The sequence below is a fragment of the Pseudorca crassidens genome, chromosome 17 (assembly GCF_039906515.1).
Source record: "Pseudorca crassidens isolate mPseCra1 chromosome 17, mPseCra1.hap1, whole genome shotgun sequence".
NCBI lineage: Eukaryota > Metazoa > Chordata > Mammalia > Artiodactyla > Delphinidae > Pseudorca > Pseudorca crassidens.
The window spans coordinates 81,060,205-81,080,795 of record NC_090312.1 but is presented as its reverse complement, the minus strand read 5'-3'; the positions used below and the strand labels follow the sequence as shown (position 1 = coordinate 81,080,795).

At 43.5% G+C, this 20,591-nt stretch overlaps 1 pseudogene; it reads right to left on the bottom strand.

Annotated features, from left to right (window-relative positions):
* Positions 1 to 401: 401 nt before the first annotated feature.
* Positions 402 to 4,760, bottom strand: LOC137210106 (tigger transposable element-derived protein 1-like; annotated as a pseudogene).
* Between the last annotated feature and the right edge of the window lie 15,831 nt (positions 4,761 to 20,591).

Genomic DNA, 20,591 nt, shown 5'->3' with positions numbered 1-20,591 from the left:
GAGGCACACGTCGGTGAAATTGTGGGCTCCGTTCCAGACCGCCACAAGAAAGCAAATATCAAAATAAATCGAGTCACATGAATTTCTTGGTTTCCCAATGCATATAAAAGTTATGTTTGGGCTTCCCTGGTGGCGCAGTGGTTGAGAGTCCGCCTGCCGATGCAGGGGACACGGGTTCGTGCCCCGGTCCGGGAGGATCCCACGTGCCGCGGAGCGGCTGGGCCCGTGAGCCATGGCCGCTGAGCCTGCGCGTCCGGAGCCTGTGCTCCGCAACGGGAGAGGCCACAGCAGTGAGAGGCCTACGTACTGCAAAAAAAAAAAAAAAAAAAAGTTATGTTTACGTTATACTGTGCTCTATTAAGTGTGCAATGGCATTATGTCTAAAAAACAACATACACACCTTAATTAAAAAATACTTTATTGCCAAAAGAATGGGAACCATCACCTGAGCCTTCAGTGAGTCCTAATCTTTGTGCTGGTGGAGGGTCTTCCCTCGGTGCTGATGGCTGCTCACGGATCAGGGTGGTGGGTGCTGGAGTTGGGGTGGCCGTGGCCATTTCTTAAAATAAGACAATAATGAACTTTGCCCCACCAGTTGACTCCCCCTTTCAGGAAAGACTTCTTTGCAGCTTGCAACGCTGTTTGAGAGAGTACTTTCAAAATGAGAGTCAGTCCTCTCAAACCCTGCTGCTGCTTTATCGACTAAGTTTATGTCTTATTCTAAACCCTTTGCAGTCATTTCAATGATCTTCACAGCATCTTCACCAGGAGTAGATTCCATTTCAAGAAACCACTTTCTTTGTTCATCCATAAGATGGCCCTCATCTGTTCAAGATTTCTCATGAGATTACAGCAATTCTGTGGCATCTTCAGTCTCCACTTCTAATTCTAGTTCTCCTGCTGTTTCCACCACATCTACAGGTACTTCCTCCACTGAAGTCTTGAACCCCTCAAAGTCATCCTTGAGGGTTGCAATCAACTTCTTCCAAACTCTTGTGAGTGTTGTTATTTTGATCTCTTCCCATGAATCATGAATGTTCTTAGTGGCATCTAGAATGGTGAATCTTTTCCAGAATGTTTTCAATTGCCTTTTCCCAGATCTAGCAGAGGAATCACTCTCTATGGCAGTTATAGCCTTGTGAAATGTGTTTCTTAAATCATAAGACTTGAAAGTTGAAATCACTCCCCGACCCATGGGTTGCAAAATGGATGTTGTATTAACAGACAAGAAAACAACATTAATCTCATCGTTCGTCTCCATCAGAGCTCTTGAGGGACCAGGTGCATTGTCAATAAGCAGTAATATTTTGAAAGGAATCTTTTTTTCTGAGCAGTAGTTCTCAACGGTGGGATTAAAATATTCAGTAAACCATGTTATAAAGAGATGTGCTGTTGTGCAGGCTTTGTTGTTCCATTTGTAGAGCATCGGCAGAGTAGACTTAGCATAATTCTTAAGGGTCCTAGGATTTTCAAAATGGTAAATGAGCCTTGGCTTCAACATAAAGTCACCATCTGCATGAGCCCCTAATGAGAGAGTCAGCCACTCCTTTGAAGCTTTGAAGCCAGACACTGACTTCTCCTCTCCAGCTATGAAAGGCCTAGATGGCATCTTCTTCCAATATAGGGCTGTTTCTTCTACATTGAAAGTCTGTTGTTTAGTGCAGCCACCTTCATGAATATCTCAGCTGGATCTTCTGGATAACTTGCTGCCGCTTCTGCATCAGCACTTGCTGCTTCACTTTGCACTTTGATGTTATGAAGACGGCTTCTTCCCTTAAACCTCATGAACCAACCTCTGCTGGCTCCAAACTTTTCTTCTGCAGCTTTCTTACCTCTCTCAGCCTTCATAGTATTGAAGAGGGCCTTGCTCTGGATTAGGATTTGGCTTAAGGAGACGTTGTGGCTGGCTTGATCTTCTATCCGGACCACTCAGGCTTTCTCCATATCAACAATAAGGCTGTTTTGTTTTCTTATCATCGGTGTGTTCACTGGAGGAGCACTTTTAATTTCCCTTCAGGAACTCATCCTTTACATTCACAACTTGGCTGACTGGGGAAAGAAGCCTAGCTTTTGGCCTGTCTCGGCTTTCAACCTGCTTTCCTCACTAAGCTTAATTCTTTCCAGCTTTTGATTTAAAGTGAGAGACGTGGGACTCTTCCTCTCCCTTGGCCTAATTTCAATATTGTCATGTCTCAGGGAATAGGGAGGCCCAAGGACAGGGATGGAGATGGGGGAATGGTTGGCTGGTGGAGCAGTCGGAACACACACAGCATTTATCAATTAAGTTTGCCACCTTCTATGGAAGTGTTGGTGCCCAAAACAATCACAATAGTAACGTCAAAGATCGCTGATCACAGATCGCCATAACAAATATAGTAATAATGAAACGGTTTGAAATAATGTGAAAATTATGACTTCTGAGAATTCAGGAAAACACATATTTATTTAGGATTTCCTCTCTACGAATCATTCCTAGACAAGTGCAACAGGGGCTATGGAGATAATGGGAGCCCTGCAGGGGCTCAGGGTCCTGGGGAAAGACCAGCACGGACCCAAGCAAACTGAAAGCAGGGCTCGCTGTGACCTGTGGGACAATTCAGATATTAACAAAGGCTACAGAAGGACTGGGAAGGAAGAAATGAATGTCTCAGGGATCTGGAATGTTCTGTTGGAAGAGAAATATTCCAACAAGGCCTTAGGGGTAAAAAATATCTTTAAAAGACGAGTAGGATTTTGACAGATGGAAAAGAATTGGCTTTGGGGGGTTCAGTAATGTTTTAAACTGTAAAAAAAAAAAAAAAAAAGCAATTTGGGCTTCCCTGGTGGCGCAGTGGTTGAGAGTCCGCCTGCCGATGCAGGGTACACGGGTTCGTGCCCCGGTCCGGGAAGATCCCACATGCCGCGGAGCGGCTAGGCCCGTGAGCCATGGCCGCTGAGCCTGCGCGTCCAGAGCCTGTGCTCCGCAACAGGAGAGGCCACAACAGTGAGAGGCCCGCGTACAGCAAAAAAAAAAAAAAAAAAAAAAAAAAGCAATTTATTTTTAATGGCACTGATATTGATGTATCACCGATGGTTCTTATTTACAGACCAGAATAATAACTTCCGTTTCCAAAAATTCTGCTTTTGCTTAATTGCCAATAACGTGCTTGGGTATAGGCTTTGTTTTATTTAAAATAGTGGTTTCCTTTCTTTCTTTTCCCTTCGAATATTTTGTTCAAATAAAATTCTATTCGGATGCTGAAAACTCCCCAGCTCCTTCCTCACTCCCCAGCGCACAGTTTGAAAACCACAGATATAAATTACAAGTTACTGCCCAGTCAGAATCTCACACGGCAACACTAACGTTGCCTTAGACGGATCCAGAAACGTTCCCAGAGCTCACGCCTCACAATTCCTGAACACAGATGTGTCATGGAAGGTGCCCCGGGTGGTATCACTTGTCTGAGCAAAAAGGAGCTTTTCCTTGAACGTGCACCTTGCATGCTGAGGAGGCCTTACTTTGCTCCTGGGATGCAACCCTGAGATGATTAGGGGCACTGGCCTGTCCCCGTCCGAGCTGATCTGCTGGGTTTGTCTGCAGTCTGAGGCAGTGTTTCCCTTTGGGAACGTCCTGCCGGAACAAGCACCCACTTAGCTCTGACCATGGAATTAGTGAAAGTTCCAGTGAATGTGGAAAAGAAATGCAGCCAATGGCGTAAGGAAGTAGGGATGCAGCATCTCTCTCAGAGCGCATTAATAGAACGAGAAGCAATTTCAAGGTTAAGCCTGGTCCTTGCCTACAGAGATACTCACCATGGGGAAAAAAAACACCTGGCTGTCTCCTTAGGCCTTTGTGCAAGTGGGCAGAAGGCTGAGGAAATGCAAACTCCCATTTTCAGCTGCCCGAAATGTGGGCCATCCTCCAAAACAGGGGAGCTGCACATATGCGTTCATTCCTCCTCTTTCTCCTCGAAAATCACTTCGCATTTCCTGAGATTTTACTGTGCGCGGATGTGCCTTTGGTGAATCCTTTGCTCACATTCATTTCCACCAGGTCTTCCCCCAGTGTGACGAGCACAGAGGGCCCCTCCGTCCTCCTTATTCCGTGCTCAGTTCTGCCTCCAAACAAGAAGCAGTTCTCCCGTCCTCTTTCTTTTCTTCAGCCTCATTGCCTTTTGCCACTTCCAAACTCTCTCCATCAAATGACTCTTTTTTGCATCTCAGATCTTTCCCCCACTCCACTCTCTCCTTTAAAAAGTTACCTTTAGGGACTTTCCTGGCGGCCCAGTGGTTAAGACTTCGCCTTTCCATGTAGGGAGTGGGCTTTCGATCCCTGGTTGGGGAGCTAAGATCCCACATGTCTCTCAGCCAAAAAAAATGAAACATAAAAAAAAGAAGCAACATTGTGACAAATTCAATAAAGACTTAAAAAAAAAAAAGTTCCCTTTAGATTTTTGCCCCCCTGCCCAATAGCTGGCATCCTTTCCCTCTCCATCCCTCTGGACTCGAATGTAATTTTTAAAAGTTGGCTTTTCCACTTTTTTCCACCAACATATTCCCGAGCCTCTGCAGTCAGATTTGTGCCACGTGACTCCCCGAAAAGTCTCTCTCCAACGTCACCAGGACCTCCCCACCCTCAAACCTGATTGTGTCTCTTGGTACTCTTCGTCCTGGAGTTCTGCCTGAGTCCACACTGCTGGTCCCTCCCTCTTTTCCCTTGGATTCAGAGAAGCTATATTGTCCTGACTCTCATCTTGTATCTCCAGGAGCCTGGTCTCCATGTCCAGCTTCTCACTGTCTTCCTAGACTCTGAATGTGGGTCATTCCCAGATCTCTGTCCTTGGACATGCTTCTTAAAAACTAAACTGACCAAATCATGACTTGACTATGTCCATCACAGAGATGGCTCCCATATCAGGATTTTCCATTACGAGGAAGAGACAACGGAGCCGAAACTGACTTAAGCATAAGGGGGATTTCTCGGCTGTGTAACTGCGCACCCTTCAGGCGCAGCTTGATCCAGGCCTCTAAAAAAATGTCTCCAGGACCTGGTTTCTCCTCCATATCTCTGAACTTCATCTTCTTATTTTTTGCTCCATTCTAGGATGCTCTCCCCTTGCAGTTGCAAACAGATGTCAGCATCTCACAGCTCATGGTCCCAGGACAAATCCAAGGAATAGTATCTCAACCTACCCAAATGAAATGCCTCCTTGGTTCTGATTGGATTATGTGCTACAAATCAGCCCCACTGGAGCTTGGAGGTGAGGGGAAGGAATTAGAGGACTGGCTTCCTTGTTCAACATTCCAAGATGGAGCCAGGATCTAGAAGACAACGATCTTATCTCCTTGACTCATACCTAACTGGAAAGGAAGCACATTCTGCAGAAGACTAACCACTGTGTCCTGTCAAATACAAAGCACATCAGTAACTAATTTTCTACTTTGGTTCGAAATATCTGAGCATCCCTTGGTAAGATGACCTTGGTAAGGCCTCCAAACTTACAACCAGAAAGGAAAGATGCTTAACCAAGAGGCAGCGATGCCGTGGAACCAGGCTGGAAACACCCTGACGGCATCTTTTTGAGGGTGCTGCCCCACTGATGCACTATGGAAGTTTAAGACCTGTCACAGCCCAGCTCTGGTCAGCCTTATTTTCCACTCCTCATGCACAAATTCTCCTGCAAGGACTCCCAACCCTGACCAGCGTCTGCCCTCTGACGTGCCTGTGACTTTGCTTAATGTGTTCACTCCCAGGGGACCTTTGCTTTTCCCCCAGTGTCTGTGCTCTGCCAGCTTGAACACTTCAGACTTATCCTTAAGGACAAACTCCACCTACGTAGATACTTCCTCTCACAGCAGAATCACTGCTTTTCCTTTGAATTCAGATACTTTGTTGACAAGGATCAGGGCGCGAAACTGCACATGACTCCATCTCTCCAGGGAGCCTATGAACTCTCACCCATATTTGAACAGAACTGGACAACCAGACAAGGCTTATCCATCCTCACCAAGCATCTCACTCTGCACAGGCTTCAGGGGAAATTCCAAGGGCTTGTTCTGGTCTCTGCAACCCTACAATCCGGATTTGCAGCCCAACCGCAAGGCCATCACGTCAACCCAGATTGCTAGTACGCTGCAGCGTTTGACGTCGGGAGCCCATTTATGTAAACTTATCCTGCTCTACGCAGAGACCCAACCTACCTGTGATTACTGCATCTCTGAAGACACCATTTTCATAAAGTAATAATTGTCTCTTCCTTTTTTGTAGACGTTTCTACACAGGCAGGTATTTGTTTGCTCTTCAAATCCTTTTTAGAACGAAGATTTCTGGCATTTCTCACTAATCAGCTGCAATTCTTTATGTGTTTGCTCACTATATTTACAAGTTTGCAGCTGCAGTAAAACCTGCGTGCTTTGGGATTTTTCAGATTGCTTCCCATACTTAATTATGGTGCGGGATATAAAAGCTGCACCTGGTTTTAGAATTGTAAATATCGTAGTGAATGTGGTTTTAGGAACAAGGGAAAAATATATTTGGGTTTAATGGAAGTACCTAGATGATATCATTACCTTCAATCATAATTTCTCTAAGGTTAAAGACGCTATAAGGTTCTCCATGCCAGGGGAAGTTTTTCTGTACCATCTTCTCCAGTATCATCTTCCCATAAAGATAAGGGTGGACAGAGGCTGACAGGGAGACAGGAGACCTAGATTGTAGTCCTGGCCCCAGCATACAGCATCTGCTGCGTGATTTAGACGGACGACACTCATCTGGGTCTAAAATTCCTCATAAACACATCAGAAATTTGACTCTCTGATCCTTAAGGTTATGTGATAGTGTCTGTTAGAAAGTAACTAGGTTTCCTTCAAAAAACTGGAAGCCAGCCATTGAAAGCAATGAGAGAAAGAGAGATGACGGCTAATTTTTCTAGACTTTGGTCATCAACACTGAGACAGATGTTGCATTTCCTCACGCTCTGCTTTACTTTAGAAATGCTGTTATTAACGAGGCTATTAACATCTCTTCTGCTGCCGCTGGGCTTTCCCATAACATAGGGTCACATTTTACTCTGTAACATTACAGCTGGTTGTTAAAGTTGGGACGTGAATGCATTTTCTTATGTATTCACTGAGAGCTTTGAAATTTATGACTGAAAAAGACCTTACTTTAATTTTAATATTACAAAAACTTTCTGTGTAAATTTGTGCACATGCTTTCATCTTGTTTCAATCACAAGTGTTAAGCAGAGGTTAAATTTTGGACCTCCCTTTCGCTGAGGAAAACGCCTGGGTTCTTCCTTCCGCAGTTTCACTGACGCTGACAGTGACCGTGAAAATTTTATAATAGCCGAGCCTGGGCAACTCATTTTTCCTGTGGAAAATCTATGGGAGTGAGGACAGCTATTTTTGTCCTAAATGTGTTAAAGGTACAATTAAGAAGATTAAGAGATGACAATTAAGAGATGACAGGCTGCCTGCTGCCTTAGACCATAGGGTCACCGGTAATGATGATGGACCTACAGCGTCCGAGACAGAAAATCATCCCTTACTAGACACTCAACTCTTTGGTTGTGTTATTGAGTTTCCTCGGGAAATTTTCTCCAGATTATAGGGCTATTACAGGACCATATCCATTTCTTAAGATAATAGGCTATAGCAACCTTCTATAAAATGAAGGTGTAATCAGGTATTCTTAGTGAAAATTCTGGGATTAAAATTATTTATTCATACACCTTTCCTCTCAGATTTAATTAGCTATGGATGAGCTAAGAGAAGGTGTTCAAAAGAAAAATTCAGAGCTGCTTTGACTATTTCCTATATATTTCATGTATGTCTCGGGTGGCATGACAGTGTTTATACAACCTTGGGGGACATGGGCCCTGACCTTCTTACATACAGTGAGGAAGAACTAAATAGACCTGAAAAAGTCAAAAGTCATGGCAAATGAACAAAAACTGTCCCTTGTTAAAAAAAAAAATATATATATATATATATTCAGCACAAATTATTCAAGGGAAGAGTCTTAACATTACAACAGTGTTATTATGAAACACTTCTAAGCAGGCGTCTGAGCACCATCCAACATTCTCAGCAGATTTTCTGGGGCCGGATTGTGTTCAAATCCTGGCTCTACCATATATTCGCTGAGCAACCTTAAGCAAGTTACTTAACATCTCTGTGTCACCCTTTCGTCATCAGTTAATGGGGATATTAATGATCCTGACCTCACAAGGTATTTTGGGCTAAACTGTTCCCCACCAAAATTCATGTGTTGAAGCCCTAACCTCCAGTACCTCAGCCTGTGACTATATTTGGAGTAGAGCCTTTAAAGAGATGATTAAGTTACAATGAGCCATTAATGTGGGGCCCAAATCCAATCTGACTGGTGTCCTTATCAGAAGAAGAAATTTGGGGCTTCCCTGGTGGCACAGTGGTTAAGAATCCACCTGCCAGTGCAGGGGACACAGGTTCGAGCCCTGGTCCGGGAAGATCTCACATGCCGTGGAGCAACTAAGCCCGTGCGCCACAACTACTGAGCCTGCGCTCTAGAGCCCGTGAGCCACAACTACTGAAACCTGCATGCCTAGAACCTATGCTCCACAACAAGAGAAGCCACCGCAATCAGAAGCCCGTGCACCGCAACGAAGAGTAGCCCCTGCTCGCCACAACTAGAGAAAGCCTGCGCGCAGCAACGAAGACCCAACGCAGCCAAAAATAAATAAATAAATATTTTAAAAAAAGAAGAAGAAGAAGTTTGGACACCTAAGCGACACCAGGGATGAGCAAGCAGAGGAAAGGCCAATATGAGGACACAGGGAGAAGGTGGCCATCTGCAGGCGAAGGAGAGAGGCCTCAGGAGAAACAAACCCTGCCCACACCATGATGGTGGACCTGTAGCCTCTAGGACTGTGAGAAAATAAATCTCTGTTGTTGAAGTCATCCAGTCTGCAGTATTCTGTTGTGACAGCCCCAGCTAACTAATATACAAGGTTGTCATGAGGCTTAAAAAGGGTTCATGGGTTTCACTAGTATTATTTCCTTTGTAGGATTTGTTAATTTTACTTCCCACTTAAATGTTCTAAACCTGTCATAAACATAGGGTAACACTCTACTAATGAAATGATTCTCCTCTGCCAGTGCTCCTGTACCCTTCTGCAAACCACTTACCAGTCAGAGTTTCAGTTTCCTCATCCATAAAACAGGGAAACTAAACTTGAAATTTCTAAGAAAATCATGTTCATCTAAAATCAGTGATTTAAAGTTTACAAACAATAAATGCTGGAGAGAGTGTGGAGAAAAGGGAACCCTCCTACACTGTTGGTAGGAATGTAAATTGATACAGTCATTATGGAGAACAGGATGGAGGTTCCCTAAGAAACTAAAAATAGAGCTACCATATGATCCAGAAATCCCACTCCTGGGCATATATCTGGAAAAAAACATGGTTCGAAAGGATACATGCACCCCAACATTTGTTGCAGTGCTATTTACAGTAGCCAGGACATGGAAGCGACCTAAACATCCATTGATAGAGGAATGGATAAAGAAGATGTGGTACATATATACAATGGAATATTACTCGGCCATTAAAAAGGATGAAATAATGCCATTTGCAGCAACATGGCTGGTCCTGGAGATTATCATCCTAAGTGAAGTAAGGCAGAGAGAGAAAGACAAATATCATATGATACCACTTATACGTGGAACCTAAAAAAATGATACGAATGAACTTATTTACAAAACAGAAACAGACTCACAGACTTAGAGAACGAACTTCTGGTTACCGGGGGGAAGGATGGGGGGGAGGGATAGATTGGGAGTTTGGGATTGACACGTACCCACGGCTATATTTAAAATATATAACCAACAAGGACCCACTGTAGAGCACAGGGAACTCTGCTCAATATTCTGTAATAACCTAAATGGGAAAAGAATTTGAAAAGGAATAGATACAGGTACCTGTATAACTGAGTCACTGCGCTGTACACCTGAAACTAACACCACATTTTTAATCAACTACACTCCAATATAAAAGAAAAATTAAAAAATAGAATAAAATAAAATACAGTGATCTAGAAATGGATTGGGGTTTGATGAAAGACGCTCCTCTGTGGAGTATGGTTTGGCTCCAGCAACAAGCCATTAGGCCCAGGCGGGAGCTATAGCAGCAGGAGGAGTGACCGTCCTCAAGGCTCACCAGCTGCGGCAGAGGCCTCCAGAACACTCCAGAGGCTCCCGTCCACCCTGGGTCTATGGGATGCAGAGAGAAGAGGATGCGCGACATTCTGAGCAGAAGGAAGGACAAAAGCAAAGTACAGAATCTGGGGTTGAGCAGAGTGGATGACATTTCATTAGAAAAACCCTGAATGATGTGAAATCCTGAAAAGGAATCCCAGCCGAAAAAAGAAAAAAGACTTGGAAATGAATTTAGAAGCCGTAACTAACATTTTAGGAAAAGAAGGACATGAAGAGACCAGGGAATGTGGAGAACAGATGGCAAAAATAGAGCATTTTAGAAATAGTCACAGACTGTTAATATCCAATATCCTTAACTCTGGCCCAGTATCTAGACTTCTGCCTGAAGTAAGGTGTATTATTGGAAAATGGGGCATTAAAAAAACGGCTCAAATGAGGGAAAGCTGGATGCATTTGGTCTACATTTTAGCACATTTTAAACTGCCTTTCACTTAAATAGAAAATGCTTAACACAGATACATATCGCCCAAGTAATCAGCATGACACGACATGTAGAGAGCAACCATTTTCATCCAGCTTTAACCCTTGAAGATAAACCTGGGTCCTGAACTGCACACCGAGTCATTGTTTGTCAATGTTGATTTAGAAAGTTCCTGTCTCCTCTGAGCTGTCTGAAGATATCATTCAAATTTTTTTCTGTAAAGTGAGTATGCATTTGAGAGGCTTGCTCCCCGAGCAAACATTTGCAACCTTCAGCTACATCACTGTAGGGAAATATATCAAGTTATCTCTAGACCTGGCAGTCATTGGCTGGGGAAACGATTACTCCAGAGGTATTTCACTCCCCTCCCTTCCGGCCCAAATTGTCGCTAAACAGAAATGAAGCCAAACTCCAGCTCTCTCCAGCTGGTTTAGGGTATTTTATCAATAAGAAAAATGAAAAGCAGAGGTAAAGATGTGTACAATTCATGCAAAGTGTATGAGTTACCCTTACTAATGTGGGTAAAGAGAAACATTCCAGAGTCCCATTGTTTTTTTTTTTTTTAAAGAAGATGTTGGGAGTAGGAGTTTTTATTAATTAATTAATTAATTTTTGCTGTGTTGGGTCTTCGTTTCTGTACAAGGGCTTTCTCTAGTTGTGGCAAGCGGGGGCCACTCTTCATCACAGTGCGCAGGCCTCTCACTATCGCAGCCTCTCTCGTGGAGCACAGGCTCCAGACGCGCAGGCTCAGTAGTTGTGGCTCACAGGCCCAGCCGCTCCGCGGCATGTGGGATCTTCCCAGACCAGGGCTCGAACCCGTGTCCCCTGCATTGGCAGGCAGATTCTCAACCACTGCGCCACCAGGGAAGCCCCCAGAGTCCCATTTTTATGCTTCAACTCTTGCTAACTTACTAAGTAGCCTCTAAATGAAGAAACAATCTCACAGAATTTTCAGAACTGATTATGTTTTCTTTTAATATGTACCTTCTTGTGGAAAGTTTAAAGGGTTAGGACTAGAAAGAACTGAAGTCTCCCACATTTTTATTTCAAAAACAAAAACCTGCTTCTGGTTCTAGAAGGGGTGAGACATTGTGTAGTAGAAAGAAGATTCAATGGGGCGATGGGACCCTGGGCCACTCTAGTCCTGATTTTGCCACCAACTAATTGTATGATCTTAGCCAAGTCACTTAAATTAAAAAAAAAAAAAAGTTTCCTCATCTATCAAGTTAATCTCTAAGATCCCTTCCTAAACCTAATACTCTTGAATCTCTGGCAACTGTGTATTGCCCAACTCTGTATCTTTCTTTCTGACTCTCCCCTTCCTTGGTTAAGTGCCCTGAGGTCTGCACCAGACAATGCAAAGCACATCTTTTCTACCTATAATCGGGTTACAGTCTAAAGGCAGCTCACGAGTCCTTGTTTCCAGAAGCCCAAAGTGAAGTCATCAATGAGTTTAATGTGTACACATCAAAGTCGCCTGTGTAAAGTTAAGTTTTAAGAAGGAACTGCAGAAGAAATATACAAACACAATGTGAAAAATTGCTCTCAAAACAAGAACAATTGGGCAATCTAGACTCCCAAAGAGTTCACTATGTTACGAAGCTACAATAACTAACAGAACAGTACTGGTTTACGGATAAATGAGGTGATCGGCACAGAAGAGAGAGTCCAGAAATAAACCCACACGCAGATGAACGTTTAGTTAGCGACAAGGATGGCTTTGCCATTTGTGAGGACGAGATGGGCCTTTCCGTCAACAAGCAGCTACCGGGGAAGAAAATTAGCTGGATCACTAACTCCCATTTTACGCTGAAATAAACTACAGAGGTCTGAAAGACTTCGACTTTTTTTTTTAATGACACCTTTATAGGAGGATTAGAGGAAATCTTGAGAGACTTTTATTACCTCGAAGTGGGAAAAAATCTTTGTAATAAAGATTCAACATCCAAAAGCCACTTAAAAAGGGAAGAGGGAATTTGACTACATTAAACTCTTTTCAAACGTCTACATTGAAAAATAAAACAAAGTAAAAAAAAAAAAAAAAAAAAGATATTTTTAAGTCTACTACTGCCAAGTAAGACAAAACAACCTCCCTGTGGCAGAGTAGAAGCTCATGCAATTTAGCTCAAGGCAGATCCAGGGCTCTGCCGCTTCTGAGCAAGGGTCAGAGCCTCAGTTTCCCCACCTATAAAATGGGGATGACAGTAGTACCTTCTTCAGAGGTGGTGGTCGAGATCGCGTGCAATATCACGTGACAACGTTCCCGAGCGGGTGGCGTAATTCGGAGTTCGGTACCCACAGGTTGTCTTCCCAGCATCAGGACGGCACAAGCAGAGGTGCTTTGAGAGGGGGGAGGGCGGGGACTCACGTCTAGCCGGGAAATCAGGAAAGGTTCCTGAGCGCCAAGCGCGGGATGGACACTTAAAGGAGGAAAAACCACAGCGCAGGCAGGCGCGGGCCCACGAGAGGGTGTCGCGTCTCCACACAGGCGCCCGGGGCACAGTGCGAGCCCAGCAGGTTAGCTGTCAAGACGGCCCCCCAGATTTACAAGCAAAACCTAGAAAACCTACAAAAATAAGTGTTTTGTGGTTTATCTAGGAATAATACAGAAAATATTGCTGTTATTTTTGGTGTAGAAAATCAATTTTGTATAGTTTATTTCAACCTAAATAAAATGTGAATTTTGTAAAAAAAAAAAAAAAAAAAAGACGGCCCCGCAGGTCCAGCCGCTGGAGGGCCACCAGCGGGTCTCCACTTGTGAAGGGGAATTCTTTCCCCCTGCAGTCTACATTTGGGTTTTAAATTGTGCAGATCTGTAGGTTCCTCACAGTGAGATCGGTGCCAGCCAGATGCCAGCTCTGCAATTAGTCGGTTTTCTATAATCCTGGGATATTAGAGCTGGGGTAATAACGAATAATCACTAGCATTTACTTAGCACCTCTTCTCTGCCAGGCCCTCCGCCCGGCATTTCTTACCCACAGGCAGCCCAGCATTGATGAAGCCCCCTGTGGCCCGCTGGTGTCACAGGTGCTGGGGACAATTGTCCCTGACACCATCCCTGACCTTGGCGCGCTCAGCAGGGCACGTAGACCAGGAGACAGGCAACGATAACGTACTATTTTGTATGTTGACGTGTATTACGACTTGTATGAAGTAGGATAGAATCGGTGGCTTTGGAAGGAAGCAGCAGCCGCGAGGGCCGGAGGCTCGCGGGTGGAAGGGAAGCTGCGCTCCTGGCCTCGGCGCAGCCGTGGGCGCACCGGCAGCACTTTGGAGCTGGACCGTCTCGGAGGCTGCAGGCCACCACTGGCCACCACCCCTCAGTATTGTCCCCGTTCCCAGTTGTCTTCCCGCTCACCGCTCTGTGCGGGGACGCCTGGTCTGGCCTCTCCCCGGAGAGACGCTGCCCGGGGCCGTGGTCCTCACCCTCCGATCAGCACGTGGGCTGCGCAGCCGGGCTCAGCCCAGGTCCCAGCCCCGCGCCCAGTGTCTTCACTCTTCAGGCCTCAGTTTCGTCACCTGCAAACGGGCCCAACAAGGACCTCACAAGGCCGGGCTGTGTCCCAATACCTTCTCCTCACACACTGTGTATTCAGTAAACAGTCACTGGTCTTATTAGAGCATTTAATCTTTAACAGGTTTGTTTTTCCAAAGAAGAGAGGGCAGCAAGGTTTTATTGTATTTCAGAAAGTAAATAACTTCTTAAGGCTGGTATTATTTTTCTACCAGATGAAGCCGAGGAACGTTCACTCCATATTAACTGGAACTTTCCACTTTTCAGGCAGCACCCACCACTTAGCCTTCACGCTGCAGCCTGCAGCAGGGACCAGGGCTCTCACCCCAGTTCCGTTCTAGCTGACAGGTCTTAACTGACTTATTAACTTCTCTGGGTCTCAGTTTACACCATCTTCTAAGTGAGGGACGTGAGCTAAAAACCGGCCTCTCCTGTCCGTGTAAGCATCTTTCTCTAAAGACTCGAGGGGGAAGATATGCGAGACCATCCAGCCCAGCATCCAATGGCGGCCTCAGAAATGCTGGCCATATAAGCAAGCAATCTCAACGGCTATAGGTTTAAAACCATGAGACACAGAGGCGGAATGTTTAGCCAAGATCAGGCACCGCTCCTATAGCAAGGCCAGGACTAAAATTCATGATCCAGTATTTAGTTTCATGTCTCACGCATGCTTTGCTCTCAAAGCAGCAGGCAGAAGAAACTGGAAACAGGACAATGCATTTTCTGTAGCATCAGTTGCTTAGTCATCTCTGAGCACATTTAGTTCTGTTTCCATAGCTCCTGGAGAACGTTGAGGCTGTGATCTGAAGTCCATCTTCATTCTCTCTGTCCTTTTTCTAAAACAAATGCAAAGTAACTATTTCATTGCTCTAGCACGGCTTTATCATCTGAAATAAGCCCTTGAAAACCACTTTGGTGAAGACGTGCTGCCTTTTACCTGTATTGTGTTCAGTGATTTGAAAACTCCTATGGAGACAGTTTTTGCAATATTCATGTTTTTCTTCTCTGAGCTCTAACTCATTCTCTTTCCACTCCTGGTGAATTTCCTTGCTGTCTCAGGCCTACTTCCGCACGGTTCTTTTGCATTTTGTAAGCATCGCGTGTGTGTCCTAAGCTATTCTTCATGTCCCTTCTTGACCAGATGGGCTTCCATGGTTCCTTCACACCACGGTTGTAAACACTCATAGTTTTGTTTCTGTAGTTGCGGTCTCCCTAACTCCTTTTTATGTTTAGGCAGATGTGGTTTCACTCTGTCACCCTGAAATGGTGAATCGACTAGGATGCGATGATAGTTCCCTAAGAAGACAACTTATTTTTTCCCTGGATTAGTTTGGAAATCCATGAACCACATCCATGAAGCAATAAGAAGGAAATTGAATTAAACCAGTTCCACTCTTAGGGCAATTTTTTCCCCTTCATCCTGTTTATTCTCATCTCCAAAAAGCTAAAAATGAGCTATTTACCTGATAACGAAACTAAATTATTTTCCTGGTTATACTATATTCTTTTTCATTTAATCATTTTGTTTTGAATCTCAGGATCCCTCTTGAAATAAACAGGTAGCGAGGTTCAGGCTTGTACCTACTTGTCGCTACAACTGCATAACACAGTTGGACGAGTGGCTCCACGCCCCACCTGCCACCGGGGCCCTCCCCCAAGACTGGATGCTATGATACACCGTAGCCAGTTTTTGTGGAGTTCTGCTGGAGGCCAGCAACTTCTCTGGGAGACCTTCTTGAGGGCAGTGGATGTGTCGAGTGATCCCTGGTTTTCTGAGATAAGGAAAAAACAAAAGGACTAGCCAGTTTTATTTGGGGGCAAAGGCATGTAAATTGTTTGGCATATATTGAGACTGAGAGGCTGTGAGATCACCAGGCTTGGACATAAGATATGAAGCTCAGGACAGAGAGATGGGTGTATCAGATGCAGACATAGACATACCAATCAATTCTTTTACAGAGTATAATGGAAACAAGAGGAGAGATGCTCAGAGAGAGGAGAGGTCTGTGAAAGCACTCTGAGGACTACTGACATTTCTTTAAGGAATGAATATTCCAATGGAAATCAAAAAGGAACAGCAGGACAGTAGAGGTAAAATCATAAGAATGCGTTATCACAGAAAAAAATGAAGAAAGTAAATCAAGACAGAGAACATTATTAAGAAGAAAAAAATGCAGCAGAGAAGTACAGCAAGATAAGGACTGAAAAGTCTCCACTGGATTTTTATTGAGATAGAATTCATATACCTTAAAATTAAAGTACACAGTTCAGTGATTTTTTCAACAGGCTGTGCAACCGTCAACACAGTCTAATCCTAGAACATTTTCGTCACCATACCCGTTAGCAGCCAGTTCTCATTCCCTGGCAGCCACTTTCTGGCTCAATGGATTTGCTTCTTCTAAAGGTTTTGCATAAAGGGAATCATACAATGTGTGGCCTTGCTTGTCTGGCTCCCTTCATTTCTCATACTTTCAGGCTTCCTCCATCTAGCAGTGTATATCCTTCCTTCATTCCTGTTTGTGGCCGAATCGTTGTACACCAACTGCTTTTCACAGCAACTTTGCTCCTTTGCTCTCAAAAGGGCTTGGAAACCCTTCAGCGGGGTAGAAAAAAGAGAAGCAAAGAAGTTTCTCCTCTTCCCTGGATTCTATCTCAGCCGCCTGCCATGGGAAGCTCTGCCCTCCACTGCCTTGTAAGGTGAGGCCCGCAAAGCAGTGTTTATATCACCCCTCACATCACAAGTGAGCAGACATGGGCGGCTGTAAGGGAATTCAGGGACTTCTGAGGGCAGATATGATAGGTACCCTTATATCGTTTACATTTTTTTAATATATTGTTTAGACATTATCCTGTTGATAGATGTTTAGGTTGTTTCCAATTCAGGGTTATGATGAATAAAACTGCTATTAAAATTCAGATACAAGTTTCTTCGTGGACATATGTTTTCATTTCCCTTGATAAATACCTAGCAGTAGGATTGTAGGAGCACATTTAATTTTGTAAGACATTGGCACAAGGTTTCCCAAAGTAGCTGCGTGACTGTATCCTCCCACAGCAAAGGTGGGGAAGTTCCAGTGGCTCCACATCTTTATCAACACTTGGTGTTGTCATATTTTTCATTTTAGTGAAGTGGTGTCTTGTTTTGGTTTTAATTTGCATTTTTCTGATAACTAGTGATGTTGATCATCTTTTTGTATGCTTATTTTTAAAAAGAATTGTTTATCTTCTTACTACTGAGTTCTGGGTACAAGACATTTGTCAGATATATGTATTGTGAATATTTTCTCCCAGTCAGTGGCTTGCCTTTTCGTTGTCTTCATGGTGGCCTTGAAGAGCAGAAAGTTTTAGTTTCAATAGACTCCAATTTGAACTTTTTCTTTAATGCTAGTGTTTTGTGTCTAAGAAATATTTGCCTACTCCAAGGTCATGAAGATTTTCTCCTACTTTTTCTGCTTTTTAGCTTCTACATTTAGGGTACATGTCAAATTAATTTTTTCATTTTTTTTATTGAAGTGTGGTTGATTTACAATGTTGTGTTAGTTTCTGCTGTACAGCAAAGTGAGTCAGATATAAATATATATAATTATTATTCATATTCTTTTCCATTATGGTTTACTACAGGACATTGAATGTAGTTCCCTGTGCTATACAGCAGGACCTGGGTGTTTATCCATTCTGTATATAATAGTTTGCATCTGCTAACCCCAAACTCCCAATCCATCCCTCCCCCAGCCCCCTCCCCCTTGGCAACAAATTAATTTTTATATATAGTATGAGGTATAGGTTGCAGTGCATTTTTTTATCTAGTGAAACCGGCTCAGATTGTTGAGGAGATTATCTTTTTCCCCCATTGAATCACTTGAGCACCATTGCTGAAACTCAGCATGAATCTGTTTCTGTACACTGTTCTACACATGTATCCAGCACTTCACTGTCTTGAAGTTAAGTCTTGAAACCAGGTAGCTTAGGTCCTTCAGCTTTTTTCTCCTTTTTCAAAACTATTTTGCATTTCCATGCAGATTTTAGAATCAAATTGTGGATTTCTACCCAACCCACCCCTCCAAAGAAAGACTGCTGGATTTTTTTTTAATTGGAATTGTGTAGAATTCATGAATTGATTTGGAGCGATTTGATATCTTTTGATACTGAGTTTCCCAAAATATGAACATGGTATATCTCTCCACTTATGGCAGCCTGTTTAAATTACTCCCAGCAGTGTACATTTACTTTGAAAATGTTCAATTTTATTATAAATGATGAAAATGTAGTTTCTAAAACATTGGCAAAAACTTTTAAAGTGTTTTAAGTATAGATAACTTAGTAAGCAAAATCTTTTTAAGAATAAACAATGCCCAAATGTTAAAATGTCTAAAATGTGTTAAGTAAAGATGAGTTACAAAGTAGAGCGTGTGTGTGCTAAGCATCGGTAAAAGGGGCGGAAGGAGCAGAAAAATACCTAATATTCATGCAGCGCCTGGATACTAAATATTCATGACACACCAAGTAGCCTGGAGGTACTAAATATTCAGGATATATTAAACACTTAAGAGGTGTATACAGAACTAAATATACAAGAAGCTCAAAATATTCAGGTTACAGTACATACTCATGGGCACTCAATATTCAAGAGGCCTTAATTCACCATCCTTGGTGACGTTCGTTCTGGCCTCAAGAGAGACAAAACCCAAGCCTGTTCAACAAGCGAATAGCAGGCAACAGCTGTGGCCAGGTTTTATTGCACCTACATCACTCCAGTAGAGCAAGGGCGTGTCACTGGCCCAAGACATCTTCTGTCTGTGAGGCCCCCTGCTCAAACCTCAATTCTTGTCCTTGTAACCACATTGTCAGTGGGGAAGGCAGATGAGGCAGAGGGAGAGACAGGACAGGTGAACCTAGCAGAGCCCAGGGTTCAGATAAGGTAGCACTTCCACCTGCCTGCACTGTCTCCAAAATGTGCTGAATACCCCATGTCTCTTTTCTTGCTTTTTTTGCCTTGTGTTTGTTAATTGATTAAGTAAACCATGTGATTTTTCTTCTTTTTTTAAGGCAGTTCTTTTAGAGCAGTTTTAGGTTCTCAGCAAAACTGAGGCGGAGGTACGGATTTCCCATATACCTGCTCCCTCCACACATGCATAGCTTCCTGCCTCCCCCCAGCGTCCCCGTCAACACCCCCATCAGATGGTACATTTGTTACAATCGATGAACAGTTGACTGACACATAATTATCACCAAGAGTCCATAGTTTACATGAGGGTTCCCTCTTGGTGTTGTATATTCCATGGGTTTGGACAAATGGACAATGATATGTATTCATCATTAGGGTACCATACAGAATATTTTCACTACCCTAGAAATCTTCCGTGTACCACCAATTCATCCCTCCTCCTGCACCCACCTCTGGCAACCACTGATCTTTTTACTGTCTCTGTGGTTTTGCCTTTGCCAGAAGTGGGGCTCATACAGAATATGGCCTTTTCAGATTGGCTTCTTTCACTTAGCCTTTTATTTAATCGACTTGTCTTTATAGTTCAAGTCCATCTCTTATGGACATCATATAATTGGGTCTTTGTCATAGGTTACATTCTCCAAAAGCAGATGCTGAACTGGAGTTTGCTGTGCAGAGTATTTACTGGAGTCAGCAACTGTGGAAGTGGGGGTGGGGAGTAAGCAGGATGGGGCCGAAAGAGAAGTCAAGCTGCACTGAAGTCTTTGCAGAGAGACTCAGCTGACCCGAGAGGGAGCTCTGGTGCAGGCGGGGCTTCTCGGAGTTGTCCCACTTTGGGCTGAAACGGTCAGGTCTTTGTGTTCTTGCCTCAGCCAGTAATTGGATGTGGACTACACTGGGAAGGGCATGGGCACCACGTCCTTCCTTGAAGAGGGTCTGGTAGAGCAGCTTTATGTCCACCATAATCTTGACTCCCATCCAGTCTGTCTTTAAGTGGAATGTTCGGTTCCTTTACATTCAATGTAATTATTAATACGGTTGGGTTTTCATCTACCATATCTTTGTTTTCTATTTTTTCATGTTTTTTATGCCTGTTTCTCTCCTCCTGCTTCCATCTCGGGTAATCAAATAATTTTAATATTCTTTAATACTTAGTATTTCTTGTATTGGATTTAGCTATGTTTCTTATTATTACTTTTTTAGTAGGTGCATCTTTAACTTATGACAGACCACTGGCAGTCCTCCCCTTCCGGCCACAATGGAGTAACCTGGACTGGATTTATCATTTCGCCTGAAGCAATTAAGGACCAAGCACAGGATGTGAAATAACTTTTCGGGCATTGACACCAGCACCTGAAAAGACTTGCCTCCTGTGTTGCATCCAGTTTTAGACATTTTAGTGGGAGGGAAAGTCTCTTGAATGTTAAATTTTGTCATTAATAATAACCTATATTGACCGAGTGCTTTCACATTGT